The following is a 20,531-nucleotide window of genomic DNA, read 5'->3' as shown; positions in this document are numbered from 1 at the left end:
TACTTCTGGGATACGTATCCGGGAGTATCCTTAACGTATCCTTAAGGTATCCAATATATTTTTAAATAAAAATTAATTTTGGAGTATCCGGGCTTCATAGGTATAGATATAAGGTGTCATATACCAACCGTATAAAATCAACTGTGGCAATAGGGTATATACACATATTAACTTTGACACATGTTAATCAATATATGATGAATCTGCGAATAAACTCATAACATCCAAAGTAATATTATAAAACGGCAAAATACTTTCAAATAATATGACAAAATCAATGTAAACATATTGGAGATATATGATTTTCCATATCAATTGATATCAAGTTAAACTTATAAATATAATAATTAACTTAAATAAATATGTATGGTTTTCCCCACAAAAAATATGTATGGTTTTATCACAGCGGTTTTTGTTATTTTATATTATATTATATATATATATATATATATATATATATATATATATATATAGAGTAAATTATCTTGTCAAAAAAAATATAGAGTAAATTACACTCCCCTCCCCTCAAAGATGCTTGAATTACACTCCCCTCCCCTCTTATGTTAAAATATACACTTCCCTCCCTTGAAAAATAAAATTTATACTTCCTTCCCTTATAAGATGCTTGAATTACAACCCCCTCCCTGAATAATTAAATATGCACTACACTTTAATCTATTTTAACATAAATAAATATTTTTATGATGTATATATTAATTTTAAACCACCATTTAAGAAAAATTAATTCATTTCTTTATAATTTAAATGTCAATGATAATTAAATTTAAATATTTTGCTATTGATTTTATAATTTAGAGTATAAAATTAACATTTAAATAACCATGCTTTATTGTCTTTGGTAATTTTTCACATATTTTAATTTTATTTTTTGTTGTTTCATATTTTATAATAGAGTTTAAAACTACGTGTTAATGGAATTGTGAATGAAAAATAACGAAAAATATGTATTCAATTTTTTATTATATTGAAATAGACCCGCAATACTATTTTTTTTGGAAATGTGTTAGATTATTATTATTTAGCAAGATTATTAGAAATTAAAAAAAAAATATTGAGGGAGTAAAGTGTAGATTTTAACATAAGAGTGGAGGGAAATGTAATTCAAGCTTCTCTTAGGGGAGGGGAGTGAAAAAATTTCTAATATGTTTTGAATAAGAGGGGAGGGGAGTGTATATTTTAACATAAGAGGGGAGGGGAGTGTAATTCAAGCATCTTTGAGGGGAGAGGAGTGTAATTTACTCATATATATATTGAAATTAGAACATTATAAAATAAAAATCATCAAAATTATAAAAAATGAATATTAAATTATTTTTTATAAAACAAATTTAATTTTCTTACAAATGCAGTTTTGTTATTTATACAATCTATCTCTAATTAGTTAGTCCTATAACTTCTTAAAAAATTGGAACTTTTTTATTTTGCACTGTGAGTGAATTTTTAAAATATTTCATCACGTATTTACACTTTTCTGGCATTTTTTGTTCATTTATATATATATATATATATATATATATATATATATATATATATATATATATATATATATATATATGGCATTTCAAGTGAGAGGAGTCTTATTGTGAGAGATGAGAGGATTAAATCCTAACCCTTGGATTCACATCAACGGTTCAGATTTAGTATGTTTAATAAACTTTGCACGTATTTAATTTCTAGCACAATACCATCTTCTTCCTTCTTTAGCTTCCCAACGCCTTTTCTCGGTCGCTTCTGTTTCTATCTCATGAAACTCCAATTTTTATTTCTAACTCACTCCAATTTTATTTCATGAAACTCCCATTTTTTTCACAGCTTTTTCAATCCCATAGATAATTAATTAACAACTCTCGTAAGTTTTCTTTCAAATGACAAAAGGAACTGCAATTTTTGGGGTTTAATAAGGATGAGCCCCTAATTAAGTTAAATTATTATTTTTGATCAAGATTCAAATTGATCCAGCTTCTGAATTTATATCCAATAATTGTTATATTTTATATTGAAAAGGATACTATGATTGTGAGGTCAATATAATGGCTACATGTGACAGAGATGAAGAAAGTTTAGGTGTGTAAATAATAACCTTTAAATTCGTTTTAACCAAAACAGTTACAGTTGATTCAGCAAACAAGCATCGCCCAAGAATTGGGAAAGTTTAAATTGAAAGAGAAGACTGTACCAGCAACATACGAGAGAAAATGCAGAATGATTTTTGTTTTTTTCAAAGAAGAAAGGAAAGGTCGCACAGGCAAATGAGGGTGACGAAAAGTTTGGATACGGTTACTAAAATTCAATATTATGGTAAAGATTAATCTAAGGGCTAGGATTCAACCCTCTCACCTCTCACAATAAAAAACCCTCTCCCTTGATATGCCATATATATATATATATATATATATATATATATATATATATATATATATATCATTATATAGTTTTTATTGGGAAATGTTAACTTGTGCCCTCAAGGCACAAGTTAATGAATCAAATATGGAAATGGTTTATTGGAAGATGTGCATTATATTTAATTTTTAACTTTTTAATGAGTTGAATGCACGCAATTTCAAAAAATATTTCTTCTTTTGAGTTTCTTAACATGTGCCCTAAGGGCACAAGTTAACACTACCCTTTTTTATTATGGATAAATAACTAAGCAACATGCTGCTGGCAAGGAAATTGGTGTAGTCTTTGTGAAGTTGAATTCATGTAATTGATGTAGAGTGAGGAATATTACATGACCTCTTGTCCTTGCTTGCAGTAGCTTCTAGAATAAGGTTCTGCAGATTGTGTGCAATTGTTTGCTTTGCTTTTTATACAAACATAGGCAATATTGATTTGATGAGAATCTTTAAAATGAAATGAAAATTTTCTTCAAAATTTATATAGGATAGTTTGGAGTTGTGATTGTATTGTGTATATATTCGGTATCTATGCTGCTCTATTTTATATTGTACTACTAAAATTATTTTTGTTGTCTAGAATTTTTTTTTGACAAAAAGAAAACGATATTCTTTTATTCAAAACGATATAATACATGAGATATAACCACATGTTCAACATCGCTAAAAACCTAAAGAGTGAATTTACAAACAAACTCACAATGTTAATAGCATACAACGGTAAAATGTCTGCAAACGATATAATAAAATCTAAGTGGCCGAAATACTCATATTTCTGGATCTGCAACGTTGACACCCAAATCATTGATTGAATATGTAATTTATTGAAGTTGGTATTTCAATATTGTTGCATTAAAATCACACTTAGAGCAAGTGTACTCTATCGCATAAGTAGTATAAAAGATTATCGTATCCACAGGGATTAATTAACAAGTACCAAACTAATTAAGATATTTATTATTTAGACGAACAAATAGTAGAATGTTTCGGTAACCAAGTAAAAAGCAATGACAAAGAATGATAAAAACACGAAGTTGTAAAACAATAGAGAGAGGTCTAGGGTCGCGGTTTCACTTGCAAGTTTCGATTCCCTTATGTCTAGTTCTAATTAAATTCCTTTATTTTTATTCAATCACCAATCCCTTTACTAAAATTATTAATCCGTTTGGTCATTCGTGATTAATATTCTTTCTCCTAAATTAACACTTTGTTTGGTCATTCAAAGAGTTGAAACCAAGAAAAGCATAAAGCACAAAAAGGTTGAATGGTTGAAAGACTAAAATTAAGGTTTGATCATGCAATAACTTTAGTCTTAATTGTCCTGTAGGTCCACCAACTAATTGTAGTACGATCGCTGATCAATTAACTGATCGTTAACATGCAAAGGTTTGATCATTCCTAGATATGTGATAAAATCAATAGAACAAATTTGATTGGAGTAAAAACTGAAATTCAAATTAATAAACTAGAACATTACAGAGTCTCTTAACTTGTAAGATCCACCTAAACCCGAAAATGATATAGCTATACTTGAATAAACAACAAAACTGAAATAGGATTCATGAAACTAGAGTAAGGAATAACGCAAAGAAGAGTGCAGATTTTTGCTCCAACTTCAATCTCTACTCTAAGATCTTCAAACTCTCTCTCTCGTGTTCTCTTCTCTCATGCGCAGCGTGTGTATTATGTCACTTCTTGTCCCAAATTGAATTGTAATGCATATTTATACTGAGAAATTCTAATATGGTCACATGATCAAATAAAAAGTGTTTGGTCACACACACATAAAAAAATATTTTTTAATAATAAGGTGGAAATTGATAAAAAAGAGTGATTGAATATTTTAATGAGAATCATTTTATGTGTGTGTGATTAAACACTTTTCATTTGGTCCTGTGACCATGGAAGAATACCTCAATTATACTTGGTGTGCCGCCTTTTAAGTTGCCATGCATCCAGCCTAAGAAAAACATTTTTCTTCCTCTGTACACCGCCCCCTCTTTTTACTATGCAGCCACTTGTTTGTTTCAAAAAGGCAAACATTCCCTTAATCACTAAGAATCATCACCGCCACAGCCAATTTCCTTCACCTCTAAGTCTTTTGTGCACCTCCTCTTGGTTTTGTCTATTGTGCTGCCCTCTATTTCTTTCTTTGTTCTCACCTAACTCATTCTTGTATTATGCAGCAGCTAGCCACTTGTATTTGTTTGGAGGAAGACAACCGTTTGTTACGGATTAAAATAAAAGTGATTTTGATCTAAAATAATTTAGAGATTATATTTTAGAGATTATATGAAAAACCAGAATCTATTTTGCGATTGTTTAGTGTAATAAAAATCACTTTTTTTAAACAAATAATCTAGTTTGTTTGGATACAACTATATAAAAGGGATTTTTTGTCACAAAATTAGTTCAATCTTTTAAATTATATTTTCTCTTTCCTCTAAAAAAAATCTATTTTATTTTAAGCTGCTCCTAACAGCTTCTCATTTGAAGCTGTTTTTAGATTATTTTTAGATTCTAATTTTTTTAAAAGTCTGTAACAAACGGATGCAAAACTCTTAAAAGTGATTATTTGTTTAAAAAAAGTGAATTTTTTCTTAAAAAAGCTATAACAAACGGGCTCTAAATCTAGATTTTCCATTTAATTGAAATCACCGCCCCTAATCTCTTGGGTACAACACTGTTGATTTTGTTTGGCTTTCTTGAATTTCTCTTGGGTCTGTAGTATTGATTTTAATTAATCCAACTTTTCTTGTGATTGTAATACTAGATATAAGAGAGTATGTCTTTGATGATTTTTCACTTCTATTAAATATTTTTTTCATATTCTACAAAATAAAATAAAAATAGGTAAGTATATAAATAATAATAATACAAAATGTAATTAATTATACCCAAAATGTTAATATAAGTTATACCATTAGGTAGTTTATCAAATATAATAGAAACCAAAATGAACACTCCAATAAGGCACAAAATCAAACAACACCTCACAAGACGACGAACAACACAACGTCGTACTTAGACAACGAAATCACTAGGGAAAAAAAACACAAAGGAAAAATTTGATACATGTGGAAATCACTTATTTAGATTAAAAAAAAAGTGGAAAAAGATGCAGATGGGTGATTCTAGGTCAAAAATGATCTAAAATCATACATCCTCAATGAGTGTAGGAGAAAGAAGATGGAGTTTCTCTCACTAAAATAACTAGGGTCGGCTTTTTTTATTCTAATCATTCATCTATCAAATTAATACATTAAAACAAATAAAAATATTATGAACACTTACTTTCCAACGGTCTTTAACACCATCTCTTATGAGGTGATATTCATGTCGATAGCAAACCAAAAATTCAAATTCACCAATATTTTATGTTGGGCACCCACGCCGACAAATCCACTTGATGTAAGAGAGAGAAAAAGGAAGAGAGAAAGTAAAAATGAGTATGAAAGAAAGTTGTAAAAAGTGATAATAAAGTGGTTGTAATTACATAACCACCCTCTTCATTGCCCTTTAAATAAAAATCTTCTTATTCAACTAAACCCTAATATTTACAGCCTCATTCTCTGTCAAACGAACCACACTGTTGATCACCGCAGGTGACCTCACTCTCTCTCGCAGGTATGGTCTCCATCTTTGCCATCCTCTCTCTCTATATAACTGGTATGATCTCTATCTTTGCCATTATATATCGTGTCACAGTGAGGAAAATCAATTCAATTCTAGACTAGGTCTCACCCACTCACGAGTCAATATCTTTCTGTGTCCTTCCCTTCCGCCACTGCAATATACAATCGAACTACTCTGATTGCATGCTCTTCCTTCCCAAATCTCAATCGCTTCTTGCGTATGCTCTCAGAAATTCATTGCTAATCGCTACTTCTTCCCTCCTATTTGTATACTAGCTGCGCCATCTTTTTTTACTGCACATTAGAATCAGAATCTTTACGGAAATTCAAATCAATGTTTTTTTTCTTTTGGAATGTGCATTTTGTCTGGCGATCTTTCCGTTGTTCGTAATCCACGGCTTTACGGCACGTGATCATTATAGAGTAAAATTTAGGGTTTCTTTCTTCTTCCTATCATGTTAGCTACCCCAAAGAAAAACAAATTATTGAATGAGTGGGTATATTTTTGTATTTTGTATAAAGTATATAAAAAAATACAAATAGAATTCTGAATTCAATATAAAAAAACAGGAGCACGTTTATTATGTCGAAAGTAAGGAGTAATAATCTATCGTGGGTAAAGATACTATCGCTGATAAGCTAACTTTGATACGCAATGGTGACATGAATAGAAAAAGAACGGTTCAAATACCACTTACTAATATCACCGAAAACATTGTGAAAATACTTTTACGAGAGGGTTTTGTTGAAAACGTTAGAAAACATCGAGAAAGCAACAAATACTTTTTAGTTTTAACTCTACGGTATAGAAGAAATAGGAAAGAATCGTATAAAACTTTTTTAAATTTAAAAAGGATCAGTACACCTGGTCTACGAATCTATTCTAACTATCAACAAATTCCGAGAGTTTTAGGAGGAATGAGGATTGTAATTCTTTCTACTTCTAGGGGTATAATGACAGATCGAGAGGCTCGATTAGAAAGAATCGGCGGCGAAGTTTTATGTTATATATGGTAATGGTAAATTTGCCGATATCCGATTTCTATGAAAAAATTATATACATTATTGTAAATGGAGTAGAGAAGTAATGGATTTCTACTATTACTCCTGATACATTAGTGAATATGTCAAGAGGATTTAACTAGAATAGAAATAAAAATTTATGAAGATTAAATTACTGAATAACTTCGGAGGGTATGTTCTAGGTTGCTTTAGAGAAATAGAATTTAAATAAGATTCTAGGCTATGTTTAAAAAAAATTGGACGTTATATTAAGCTACCTTTAAAAATATATGTATATTTTTATATTAAACGACCTTTAAAAATATATACATGGCTACCCCATGTTTGACTTTGGATGGAATCATTTTTTTTGTGTGACTTTACTTGCTTTCAATCAACAATGGGTTACCTGATCCCGTCTTCTAGGAATCAGATGATGAATATACAGAACAAAACTATATTCTTTGATTTAAAATTTGACGACGACAACAACAATCTCTTCCTCTCGAAAAAATAAATATATATCACCATCGACCCAAACAGATTTCACGACACTCTATTAACCTTTTTATTATTCCCCTTTATTAACATGTAGCTTTTTTAATAGCTAAAAAATAACTAATTAGTAAAGTATAACCCTTTATAATCCGTTCCGGTTGTTTATGTGTATCTTTTGAAGTACATTTTATGAGTAATAATTATTGTGAATTTTTTTTGCTTATTGGCTAAATTTCCTTTTAGTTTTAATAAAATATTTTATTTTTCTTGATGTGGTCACCTTATGAAATTATTGTTAGCTTTGCCGCTGTCTCTAAGGTGTAGTAAACAAATATCATGTAGTCCCTGTTCATACTAAGTTCTTGTTTCTGTATGTGTTTATTTTGTCTCTCTTACTATCTATTATCTCTTGCTTGCAGAAGGAAAATGGATGTTACCTTTGTAAATTTTCTTTTAATGTTTCCAATCATTTTTGCTATTCGCATAATATTGGGGTGAGTTTTTATTTATTTTTATGTGTTCTTTAAAAATCAGAAACCGATTAATCTCATAGATTGTATTTGCTTTTGCTTAGGGAGCTGAAGCCTAGAAAGGTCATTGTAGTGCCTGCCTTAGCAATCTTGTTGTACTATGGAAGAAACTATGACTGGACTCCGCTGTTTGCAGCGGAGTTGGTGCGCTGTCTCTTCCCAAAGAATCGGACTTCATGGAGAAGTTCTTAGAAGAACTATTGGATTTGTCTATTTATAGAAATCAAACTATTGGATTCTGTTACTATTTTGGTTACTTTGATATTATTGTGATCAACTCATCTTAATTGGTCGATTTTGTTGATGATTCTCATAGTTGAAAATCAAAATCCGTTTTCCGCTTCCCGCACACGCCACTTTTATGCATGTTTTGCTGAGATTTTTTTTCTTTCAATTTCTTCAGTTCTTGTTACAATCTGCCACTTTTGATTTTCTTTTTTTCTTTTGTTTTCACGCACAATTGTTTTGTTATTTGTGTAGTGTATTATTGTTTAGAGACATGATATTTGAACAACCATATTTGTACAACATACTTACACCGTATATGTTGTCCGTTGTAGCTTTAAATGTTCATAAATCATATCCATATTGTTTATAAGCATCTTCCCACTCAATTTTATAGTATAGCACGTTGTTTAACCCTGTCATCATTTCTGTGTTGTTTATAAGCATCTTCCCACTCTCAGTTTTATAGTATAGCGCATTGTATAACACACTCAAAAGGCCAATATACCTTACCTCAGTTTGAACTTGTCTTCCATTAGCAGCCTATGAAGTTAATTTAATTCCTTCACTTATGTTAGGATAGTTAAGTGGTATGCATCCCTCTTGACACATAATATGAGGCTAGGTGGGGGTGCTGGAACGGGTAAACTTGTGTTCTTTACCGTGTCATAATATTTATTCCTAATTACTAGTAGTTACAAATTTGAATGTTGGTCATTGTTTAGGAATAAATATAGTACTATTGTGAATCTTTTGTTCATTGAAAGCGTTATCTGTTATAAGCATTGTCTGTTATGTTTTTTAGACAATTGCTCAACAACCGTGTCATATTTTTGCTCTACGATGAAATGGACCTAGAGTTAGTTTTCTGGTGTTAAGGTAGGACATTATGTCTTTTTTTTTTTTAAAGGAGGTAGTAGGACAATATGTTTAAACTGTGTGTGATGCGCAAAATTATTCTTTTAAATTTAAATACTCCACTTTAATTCTATGCTTTATTTGCAATTTTTTTCTTTTATGGTAATGATTGATATATTGAATATGGAGTAAGGTATGTGATACACACTTATTATCTAATTTTGTGTTACATGTTGACTAAAAGAACTTTTAATATGTTTAAGCTTGAAAGCAAATTTGTTGTTGCCCTTCATTATTCTGCGCAATATACTCTTTATTTTCATGTATATTTGTATTTTCTCTCTTGTATATTTGTTTTTTTTTAATTATTTTCTCTCTTGTTAGGATTCAAATATTACATCTTTAGGGTTTGTTTGATGGACATGATAGGATAGAGACATAATAGAATAGAAGCAGGATAAGATTGGTTAGAGATAAGATAAACATTTATTTTGTCATGTGTCCGTTTGATGTGGACACCACTTGTGTAATACCAATGTTATATAACATTGGCCAATGAAGGTGTGTCATATAGGAAGGTCTAAAGAGGAAAGAGAAAAAATATGCATGTGAAGTGCTATGTGGCACATCTTTATTAGTCAATGTTATATAACATTGGTATTTCAATGGTACACAAATGGTGTCCGTTTGATGTATACATGATAAGAAATTGGATGACATAATCTATTACTTTTTTAAGTTTAAGAGCAAATTGCACTCACCTCCCCTGAGGTTTTATTAAAAGACGCTCACCTCCCCTGAGCAAATTGAAAGCGTTATCTGTTATAAGCATTATCTGTTATGTTTTTTAGACTTGCTCAACAACCGTGTCTTATTTTTGCTCTACGATGAAATGGACCTAGAGTTAGTTTCTGGTGTTAAGTAGGACATTATGTCTTTTTTTTTTTTTTTTAAAGGAGGTAGTAGGACAATATGTTTAAACTGTTTGTGATTTGCAAAATTATTCTTTTAAATTTAAATACTCCACTTTAATTCTATGCTTTATTTGCAAATTTTTTCTTTTATGGTAATGATTGATATATTGAATATGGAGTAAGGTATGTGATACACACTTATTATCTAATTTTGTGTTACATGTTGACTAAAAGAACTTTTAATATGTTTAAGCTTGAAAGCTAATTTGTTGTTGCCCTTCATTATTCTGCGCAATATACTCTTTATTTTCATGTATATTTGTATTTTCTCTCTTGTATATTTGTTTTTTTTATTATTTTCTCTCTTGTTAGGATTCAAATATTACATCTTTAGGGTTTGTTTGATGGATATGATAGGATAGAGACATAATAGAATAGAAGCAGGATAAGATTGGTTAGCGATAAGATAAACATTTATTTTGTCATGTGTCCAGAGAAAAAATATATTCATGTGAAGTGCTATGTGGCACATCTTTATTAGTCAATGTTATATAACATTGGTATTTCAATGGTACACAAGTGGTGTCCGTTTGATGTATACATGATAAGAAATTGGATGACATTATCTATTACTTTTTTAAGTTTAAGAGCAAATTGCACTCACCTCCCCTGAGGTTTTATTAAAAGACACTCACCTCCTCTCTAGTTTATAAAAAACATTAACCTTTCTTATGTTAACACCGTTAACTAACACTTTCTACATCCACTATTTATCTCTAACATCAAAAGTTAAACCCTAATTTGCTTTTTCTCCCAAAAACTAGGAACATGGAACGTTGTCACCGACCTTTCATCACTTTTCCACCAAAACACAACTAGCTTCACACGATTACTTGTCTCTTGCATCTTGCTTAATCGCATACCATCAAACAACGTTTAATCTTCCTCATCAACAACCAGCCTTTTGGATATGTTTGAATATGGACTACAATTTTTTGCTCTGCAGATAGTAACATTGTCTTTGCTATGATATTCCTGTTATATTATTGCTTTGTAAGGAACTCATTATTATTTATTGAATTTGTGCCAAATCTGTCTGCACCAAACATGCAGACCAGTGAGTTTTTAACCAAATTTGCTTCCATTAACACATGTGCAAAACAAATTGAAAAGGCATGCTATATAATAGGTAAAATCTTATTCAAACGAATGAAGAGGTGAAGAAATAATGAAAATTGGAGAAAGCGTATAAAAAATGAAGAGGGTTGAAAGTGATGAAAATATGGTGAAAATTGGAGAAAACATTTAAACGACAACGTCTATTGAACCAGTGTGCAGGAGAATCACAAAAATCCAATTAAGATGAAGGACTGTGAATGAAGATGAAGGGGAATTTTTTTGGTGCACACCGTTAAAATTAACAGATGTTAGTGTCCAAGAGGCAAAGTGCTCCAATCATGAAATAATTAAGGGAGGTTAATGTTTTTTTTAAACTAGAGGGGAGGTGAGTGTGTTTTAATAAAACCTCAGAGGAGGTAAGTGCAATTTGCTCTAAGTTTAAATATGTTACATTTTTTTTAACTAGGACATGATAAAATAAATCATATTCAAATGACAAGATTACCCTAATCATACAATTATATACTCACTCCGTCCTTATATATAAGCACCCATTTGATTAAAAAGTTGTCCCTAAATATAAGCTTTTTTTTTCAATGCAATAATTATTATTATTTTCTTAAATATATACCTAATTAATATTACTAACTTGTCTTGGAATATGAAAAGTCAGATCTAATACACATACAAAAACAAAGTCAATTTGATAATATTAGCACACAAAATAAACACATTAATTGCGCTAACAACTAAGGCAAAGGGGACTAATATATGGGGGATAAAAGAGTATAACACATAGACATGATATAATATGTTTCAGGATTAACTTATCATATTTTATTGTCAGTGACGGATCTCTTAAGGAGCCCATAGATGCCAATGGCTCCCTCTACTTAAAAAATTGTAATCTTTTTATATAAGAAATTCACCAAAAGAAATCATTCTGAGTTTTCTTGATAGACCAAACAGTCACATCTCATAATACTATGTTTGGTTTAGTTATTTAAGTGTAAAAAGTGGAAGACGGAAAAAAAATGGATTTATGGGCGGAAAGAAAAAGAAATTTGGGACAGAAAAAAAGGTTTTTTTTTAAAGTAAAATAGACAACTAGGTTAAACTCGGAAAGGTTTATCTATTTTCATATATCGATTTTACTGCAAGTTAAATTGCTCAAATTAGGTTCAAGCTCCAATTTCAATAAAAATGAGTTTACCATCAAGTTAACATTAAATTAGACCTAAAAATGTATACTCATGCGAGTTTACGAGTCAATACTAGAGTTTGAGCTATTGTCCCCTCTCCCTTTGACCTTTGATGATAATATTTGTGATACATGTATTCTTGCTCTACAACAAATAGTTGGCTTCTATCGCATTGTAGAGATTGAAACGATAATGAAAGTTGAGATTGAATTTGGAAAATGTCGATTCCAGGTAAGATTCAACATTTCCTTTGGCTTTTCATGCACAACGCAATTCCAACAATCTTTGACATCACTGCAACTTGACAGCTTCTCCTATTTTATAGAGATTTCAATCTTATGATGAATATGTGATTCATTATGTTAGGGATTATGCTCCATCAAAGAAAGTTTGACAACATATATGTAGTTGTTGGTTAATATGACTAGTACTAAATGATTTATAACGGGGGAATGTGTATATCGTCTAGAATCTTAATCTTGATTTTTTTTTTTTGAAGAAAGAATCTTAATCTTGATGTTAAATATTAAATTTCTTATTTAATAAAGAACACCTTGTTCATATTGAAGAAGAAACGTAATTTTTTTTTTTTAGAGTAAGAAACGTAATCTTTATTTTTTTTGACGATAAATAAAATTTCATTAACAAAAGTCTGGCAATAAATCAAAAGCTAAGACTGTAGAAATACAAGGTGGGATCTCTTCAATCCATATACAATCGAGATTATGAAGAGAGTATTGAGCTAGATAATGAGCAGCTTGATTAGCCTCACGTCTAACATGCAAGAATTTTAAACTACGAAAAAAGACATTAAAATTAATGCAATCTCCGATAATAGATCCAACATAGTTGGGATGTTGTTGGTGAGTGTTCAGCGCCTGAACCACATTAGAAGCATCTGATTCTGCTATAAGATTCAGAAAAAACACGTCTTTTGCAAATTTCCAACCCCTTTCGCATAGCCAAAGCTTCTGCTACCTCTGAATCTGGTAATGAAAAGACTTGACAACGACTAGCAGCAACCACAATACCTTCATAATCTCTCACAACAACACCCATACCCCACTTACCTCCCTCTATTGGACCGACTGCATCAACATTTAGCTTATAACAACCATTATCGGGGGGTGTCCAGTGAACATCAGATATAGGTAAGTTTGGACCTCCACTTAACGTCTCCAACAACATCGTATTAGCACTATTAAAATTAGCAATAGATCTTCGTGCCTTATGTACAGTGGTAGCCACATCAATTTCAGTCCCCTCAAAACATTTTTTATTTCTAGTGCACCAAATTTCATAAACACAAGGCCAACACATTAACTATAACATCCTCATTTTCATCAATAATAATTATTTTCAACCACTCTTGAAAGGGCACGTACCTAGAAGCATGTGAATTGAACACCACACCCAAGGCGGAAGCAAACCATATATGCTTTGACCAATGACAATCCATAAATAGATGTGAAATTGTTTCATTATGCTGCCCACAAAAAACACACAATGGATCACAACTGATTTCTTTTTTAAAAAGATCATTTTTGAGTGGTAGTTTTTCATGTAAAATCCTCCACACAAAATGTATGTGTCTTCGAATACTTTTTATTTTCCACACAACTGATCACAAAAGAAACGTAATCTTTATTGATTAACTGTGATATCGATATATCGTGATTTGCATTCGCAACTTGGATAATACTCAATCATTATTCCAATAAGTCAAAAGTATTTCAAGTTTAATGTAAAATGTGGCTTTGTTTCAGGGGGAATATTTGGCAAATAGGACTAGTAAACTTCTCGACTAAAATCATAAAAAACGGTTACTTTGTAAATGTGTTATCGTCTCTAGGTCTTGGACTTGGTATTTTTGTTTTGAATGATGTCTATATATAGGCTATAAAATAATATGTGTATGTATGTATCCATCCATGTAGGAATCATCTCATTAATTAGGAGATCAATAACTTCAAATCAGGTATTCACAAATTACTAATCAAACAAAAATGGAATCATCTCATTAATTAGGAGATCAATAACTCCAAACCAGGTATTCACAAATTACTAATTAAACAAAAATCATTAATTAGGAGATCCAGTTATATATTATTTCATGTAACACTAACACAACAATTGTATTAGGAGATCAATAACTTCAAATCAGGTATTCACAAATTACTAATCAAACAAAAATGGAATCATCTCATTAATTAGGAGATCAATAACTCCAAACCAGGTATTCACAAATTACTAATCAAACAAAAATCATTAATTAGGAGATCCAGTTATATATTATTTCATGTAACACTAACGCAACAATTGTATTTTTTTTTTTTGGTAGTGGCCGGGGTTTGAACTCTGGACCTTGCATATTTTATTTATGCATTGTCCTAACCAACTGAGTTAAGCTCACGAGGACACAACAATTGTATAATTTTATTAATTTAATAACGAATATGGATTTATGGAGTCTGAAAATCTATAAAAAAGTTAATTTCATTTTAGATATGTTAATATTTTTACTAAATGCAGTTAATTTTATCCGTATAGCCAACCCTACCTAGTGGGATAAAGTTTTGTTGTTGTTGTAAAACTATAAAGCGGTCCTTGTGAATTTGATGTTATTTTTTTATAAAAATCGGCATACTCGCCCCTATGCGAGGATAGGCAAATCCTCTTTATCACCTAAGCATTTTAAAAACAATTTATTTTATGTTTTCCTCATATTTTGACCAAGTGATTCGAATAAGATAAATTTACACTACCAAAAAAAATGAATAGGATTAATTTAGCAGGTTTTCATTATGTGTTTCCCTTACTCTTTTTTCCTTTTCATGTAAATCAATTGAAATATATTGAATATGTATGTATCAGGTTTTAGCATTTGTTAGCTTTGATTGATCTTAAACAGATCGATATTAACAAACCTTCTTTATTTAATGGTTTTGACCAATCACAAAACAAATGAAAACATCTTGAATGCAAATTTCGACCAAGGATTCCATTTATATAATATATTTTCGTAGGTAATAATTATTGTAATAAAATCTAGGTTTGTGGTCGTTAAGTTTTGTACAACTTAGAAATATTAACCAAATTGTTAAAGATTATTTTTGTCGTGAATTCGAACTCAAATTTCATACCAATAAATTTAGATGTATGGAGTAAAATGAAGTGATAACCAATATCGACGTGGTATGAAACAATAACAGACCAACATCTTTCTTCAAAACAAAAAAAAAAAAAAATAACAGACCAACATCTAATTAACAAGCCTAAACTTGAACTTTTGAAAAAAAAATTAATATTACAACAAAAAATTTTTTTTGTGTGTTAACATTCCAATTTCTAGGGGAAGGGATGTCTAATAATATAGAGTTCGATTGAGAGGTAAATAAATTTTAACATATCTAAACAGTCCGTCTTTTGATAGAGTTGATTATTTAACCATTTGATATATTTTGTATATATAAAGACCAAATCCAAAAAAGAAAAGAAAAGAAGAAAAAGAGTGACTAAAACCACCTCTTGTGAGACATATTAAGTATGATTTGTAAAAGAGTAGTCTAAATCCAATTATTACACAACACAAGAGGGCTAATGAACAATGACAAATACGCAAAAATACTTATTTTAAAAAAGTATTCATTCTTTGTGTAATCTTACGGATAAATAATTAACCGAAACAAGGCTTCGTATTAATTAGAACACGTAATCCATCATAAATGAAGTCGGTAAAAAGAATGTACACTTACATGTAATGTTTATTCTAGAATAGTAACATGTCCAACATAAACTACCATAAAAAGGATAGTGTTTTTTTAAGGGAACTAAAAAAAGGATAGCTAGTCTATCATTAATTTTCATTAAAAATTATGACTAAGTTATATTTATCTCTTTTTATAACGATCATTAGTTTTTAAGTCTATTAATGTTTTTCTTTATTATTTTTTGTGTCTTGTCCCTCGGTTTTTTGAAAAGATCCAATAAAAATATTGATATTTAACCATAAATTAAATTCATTTACTCGGTTACGAATGGGAAAGGTGTTAGCAACATACAATTTCACTAGAAACGATTGCCTTCTAATTAAGAAGTGGCGGAAGGACACTTGTTAAGAAGCTCAAAGTAGACATATTAACTTAAAATTTGTGTATTCAGGACGTTGAAACATTAAAAAAACAACCATTTCTCTATCGAATTTATCAAATCTTTTATTTTTTAAAATCTTTAACAAGTTGACACTTTATTAGCATAACCCATTAATTAATTGTATATAAATTATGATGATATTTCTACAATATTTTATTTTACACAAAATATTTATAGTAGAAACAAACAAAAAAGTACTTTATATTAAATAACGAAGATAAAAGAGTTTTTATTAATATTATTTGGTTTGATAAGGGGAAGACCTTTCTCCTACTTGTCCCTAGATGCAAAAGGGAAATAAGAAAACACGTAGTTCTTGTCCAAAATATTTGGGGTCGAATCATTTTATTTTGTTCTTGTCTTATTTTGTTTTACTTCTTTTAATAACAATAATAATATTAATAATAACAATAATAATAATAATAATAATAATAATAATAATAATAATAATAATAATAATAATAATAATAGCAATTAAGAATAATATTAATGAACAACAATCTGTCAAAAAAATAATATTAAGTGAGGTACCGAAAAAAAAAGTAATAATATTAAGTGAGTAACACCGATTCCACGTTCGGCGTTATTCTGAACACTTGCAAAACTTCACTTATGAATCATCAAAACTTTAAGATAAGTTTTATTAGGAGCAAAGCAAATATTGTTGCTCTCTTGTTAGCTAGGGCGTCATTATCTTATGCTAATTCTCAAGTTCATGATTATATGTCATCTTATATTACAAATGTTATTAATAATGAAATGAATTAAGTTTATTTCTGTAAAAAAAAAAAAAAAAGTAGGTATTTCTCCCTGTACCAATTTGACTTCTTCATAGAAAGATATGTTTATTCTAGAATGTACATTAAATTACATGTTTATTCTAGAAGAGTAACATCATCATAAACGAAAGTCCCCCATAAACTATAAAAAGGATAGTGTTTTTTTAAGGAACTATAAAAAGGATAGTTAGTCTATCATTATTTTTCATTAAATATTACTATCACTAAGTTGCGTTTTTAAATATAAAGATTATCTTGATTTTTTTTATTTATCATAAATATCTCTAGTTTTTAAGTCTATTATTTTTTTTCTTTAATTTTTTTTTGTGTGTTAATCCTCCGTTTTTAGAGGAAAGTGTCATAGTAATTCAGAGTTTCGCCATGAAGTAAGTAAAACCAGATTAAAAAATATTGTCGAACACGAGTTCTCTCAAACGATTTGCTTTTTGATAGAGCTCATTAACCATTTAAATGTAATTATTTGGTTTTTATTTTTACATCCTTAATTAATCTACCGTAATTAGTCAATTATTTTATATTTGTGTGTAGGTAAAGTCAACTCATCATTTATTAAAAGGGAAATGTTAACTTGATTATTTAATCATTACTTGGTTACGAATGGGAAAGGTGTTAGCAACATACAATTTCACTAGAAATGATTTCCTTCCAATCAAGAAATGGCGGAGGGACACTTGTTAAGAAGTTCGAAGTAGACATATTAACTTGAACTTTGTGTATTCAGCACGTTGAAATATTAAAAAACAATCATTTCTATATCAAATTTATCAACTGTTTATTACCAAAAAAAAAAAATATCAACTGTTTTATTTTTTAAAACCTTTAACAAGTTGACACTTTATTAGCATAACCCATTAGTTAATTGTATATAAATTATGATGATATTTCTACAATACCTTATTTTACACAAAATATATAGTAGAAACAAACAAAAAAGTACTTTATACTAAATAACGAAGATAAAAGAGTTTCTATTATTGTTATTTGGTTTGATAAGGGGAAGACCTTGCTCCTACTTATCTTATCCCTGGATGCAAAAGGGAAATAAAAAAACACGTAGTTCTTGTCCAAAATATTTGGGGTCGAATCATTTTATTTTGTTCATGTCTTATTTTGTTTTACTTCTTTTAATAATAATAATAATAATAATAATAATAATAATAATAATAATAATAATAATAATAATAATAATAATAATAATTGGTAATTCTTACTCGGTAATTCTTCAAGACGAGTCTGCTTGTCTTATTATAGTTGGTATGCATTTCAAGACTTAAGGGGGATGCGCTTGCCGCCCCTGACTGGAACGTATCTCCGCCCCCTGAGAATAGATTAGGTCGAGCTAAACTTTATAAAATCTAAGTCTGATCAATCAAATTTTTTAAGGCCTAAGTCTGGTCTATGACCCGTCGTAGGCTTATTTTTAAGGTTTGAACTCGGACTTTTGAAAGCGCACTTTGACTTGTTAGCCTATTTAAAAACTTATTTCGTATGAACCTATTTAAATAAATATCTTGGTCTACTTTTAATCAGACAAGAGAACTAATAACTCTCTTTCGATATATAACACGACTTTTTATAGAATTTGACTATATATGATATCATATGTCAATTCTAACTTATAATAATACATTTAAATATACAAAAAATAATAATGTAGACTTATAAACTTAAATTATTTAAAAGGTTAACAAATTTATTATTCAATTAAAAGTACAAAATTGAATATAATAAGTTAATATTATTTAATTCAAAGTACACATTTATTTCGCTAGGCACTTTATTATTATTATTATATTAAATTTGCAAATAAATGAACGTTATTTAATTCATAGTTCTAAATCTTATCTTATATATGAAAAGTGAGATGTCTATTGGGCCGGGTTAGGGTATACCAACCCTTCTATTTATACGCTAGCATCACTACAACCCTTTCACACTAGCAAAGTTGCAAAAATGATGAATGAAGAAAATGAAAACGGTAACAACAACAATGAAAATGGCAATGTTCAGGTGCTCTATCATCACCATCATCATCATCATCACGCAATGCATCTTCACTTTAATGAGCCACAACCAGTTCAACACCGTTCTTTGTTGCGTAGGTTGCAAGAGGATGGTCTTGAAATTCTCATCAATGGGTTAATGGTTTGTCACTCACTTTCTCTCTTCCTTTCTCTCTTCTTCAGTTACTAACTATTATATCGTTTTATTTTGTTTATTAGATGAAGTTCTTCTTCAAAGGTGGAGGCAGTGGCGGTGCCGGTGGCGGTGTCGAGAACAATTGTACCTGCGGACACCAGTAGTAGGAAGAAGTGCTTTGTTGGTGATGTGCTGTCTGTGAAATTCTGCTTTTGAATTTGAGATAATTGTATGCTTTATTTGCATTTTCTCTTTTATTCTAGCATTGACAATTTATATATTGCTTGCATTAAGAGGATGAGTTACATGAGTGATGTGATACTCATACTCATACATACTTATTATCTTTTATGTTACCACTAAAAAGTACTTTATATGTCTTGTGTATGTTCAATTCTATATATGCTATATAAGTTGTGTTAATTTGTGTGATCTATAATCCTACTTGGAAGTTTTTTTATGTTGAAGAGAGATTATTGCTTGTAATTTGTTTGAACTTGTTCTTAAAAGGGAGATTAGGATAATTCTAGCATAGAGCTGGTTTAAAGAGTCGTGGTTTAAAGGGAGATTAGGATAATTCTCCCCTGGTTTTCAAGGATAGTTTTATGTTTAGGTGTTGTCCTGTTTGATGTCCAGATGCATAGTTGTGTGTTTCTGATCTGCAGCTTTGGTGCTTTGTAGTAATTATAGTTTGTATTGGGCTGTTTTGGTTTTAAAGCTATTTTGTTTAGTTTTGGCATCTTTGGCAGACTTAAGATAGGTAGATTTCCTTGTGTAGTTGCATAAATAGTCTCCACTCATGTTTTTATGATTATTAGGATTAGGATATAATTAGCATTAAGAATCAGTTGGATTAAGCATATGTGGAGACTATTCTAGTTTTGTATGATTAAACATGATGTTAGAAATTAATGACATTGAGATGTGAATCAAAACTCCAGAATTATGTTAGAAACTAATTGGTCCTATATAGAACTAAAAATGCTTAAGGTTATCCTACTTGACCTTGGACAGGCTTGAATTTTTACACAACATCATTG

The 20,531-nt window shown here is 29.8% G+C and overlaps 2 long non-coding RNA genes across 2 annotated transcripts; both read left to right on the top strand.

Annotated features, from left to right (window-relative positions):
* Positions 1 to 5,979: 5,979 nt before the first annotated feature.
* On the top strand, positions 5,980 to 8,425 carry LOC146933703 (uncharacterized). Its single transcript, XR_015008433.1, has 3 exons — positions 5,980 to 6,044; positions 7,972 to 8,046; positions 8,127 to 8,425. It is a non-coding gene; the product is annotated as an uncharacterized LOC146933703 (long non-coding RNA).
* Positions 8,426 to 19,443: 11,018 nt separating this feature from the next.
* LOC146933702 (uncharacterized) lies at positions 19,444 to 19,914 on the top strand. Its single transcript, XR_015008434.1, has 2 exons — positions 19,444 to 19,497; positions 19,575 to 19,914. It is a non-coding gene; the product is annotated as an uncharacterized LOC146933702 (long non-coding RNA).
* Positions 19,915 to 20,531: the final 617 nt, after the last annotated feature.

Source organism: Medicago sativa, chromosome 4 (genome assembly GCF_051527215.1).
Source record: "Medicago sativa cultivar Bolivia chromosome 4, Bolivia_mono, whole genome shotgun sequence".
Lineage (NCBI taxonomy): Eukaryota > Viridiplantae > Streptophyta > Magnoliopsida > Fabales > Fabaceae > Medicago > Medicago sativa.
This window is presented reverse-complemented; position numbering and strand designations above follow the sequence as displayed.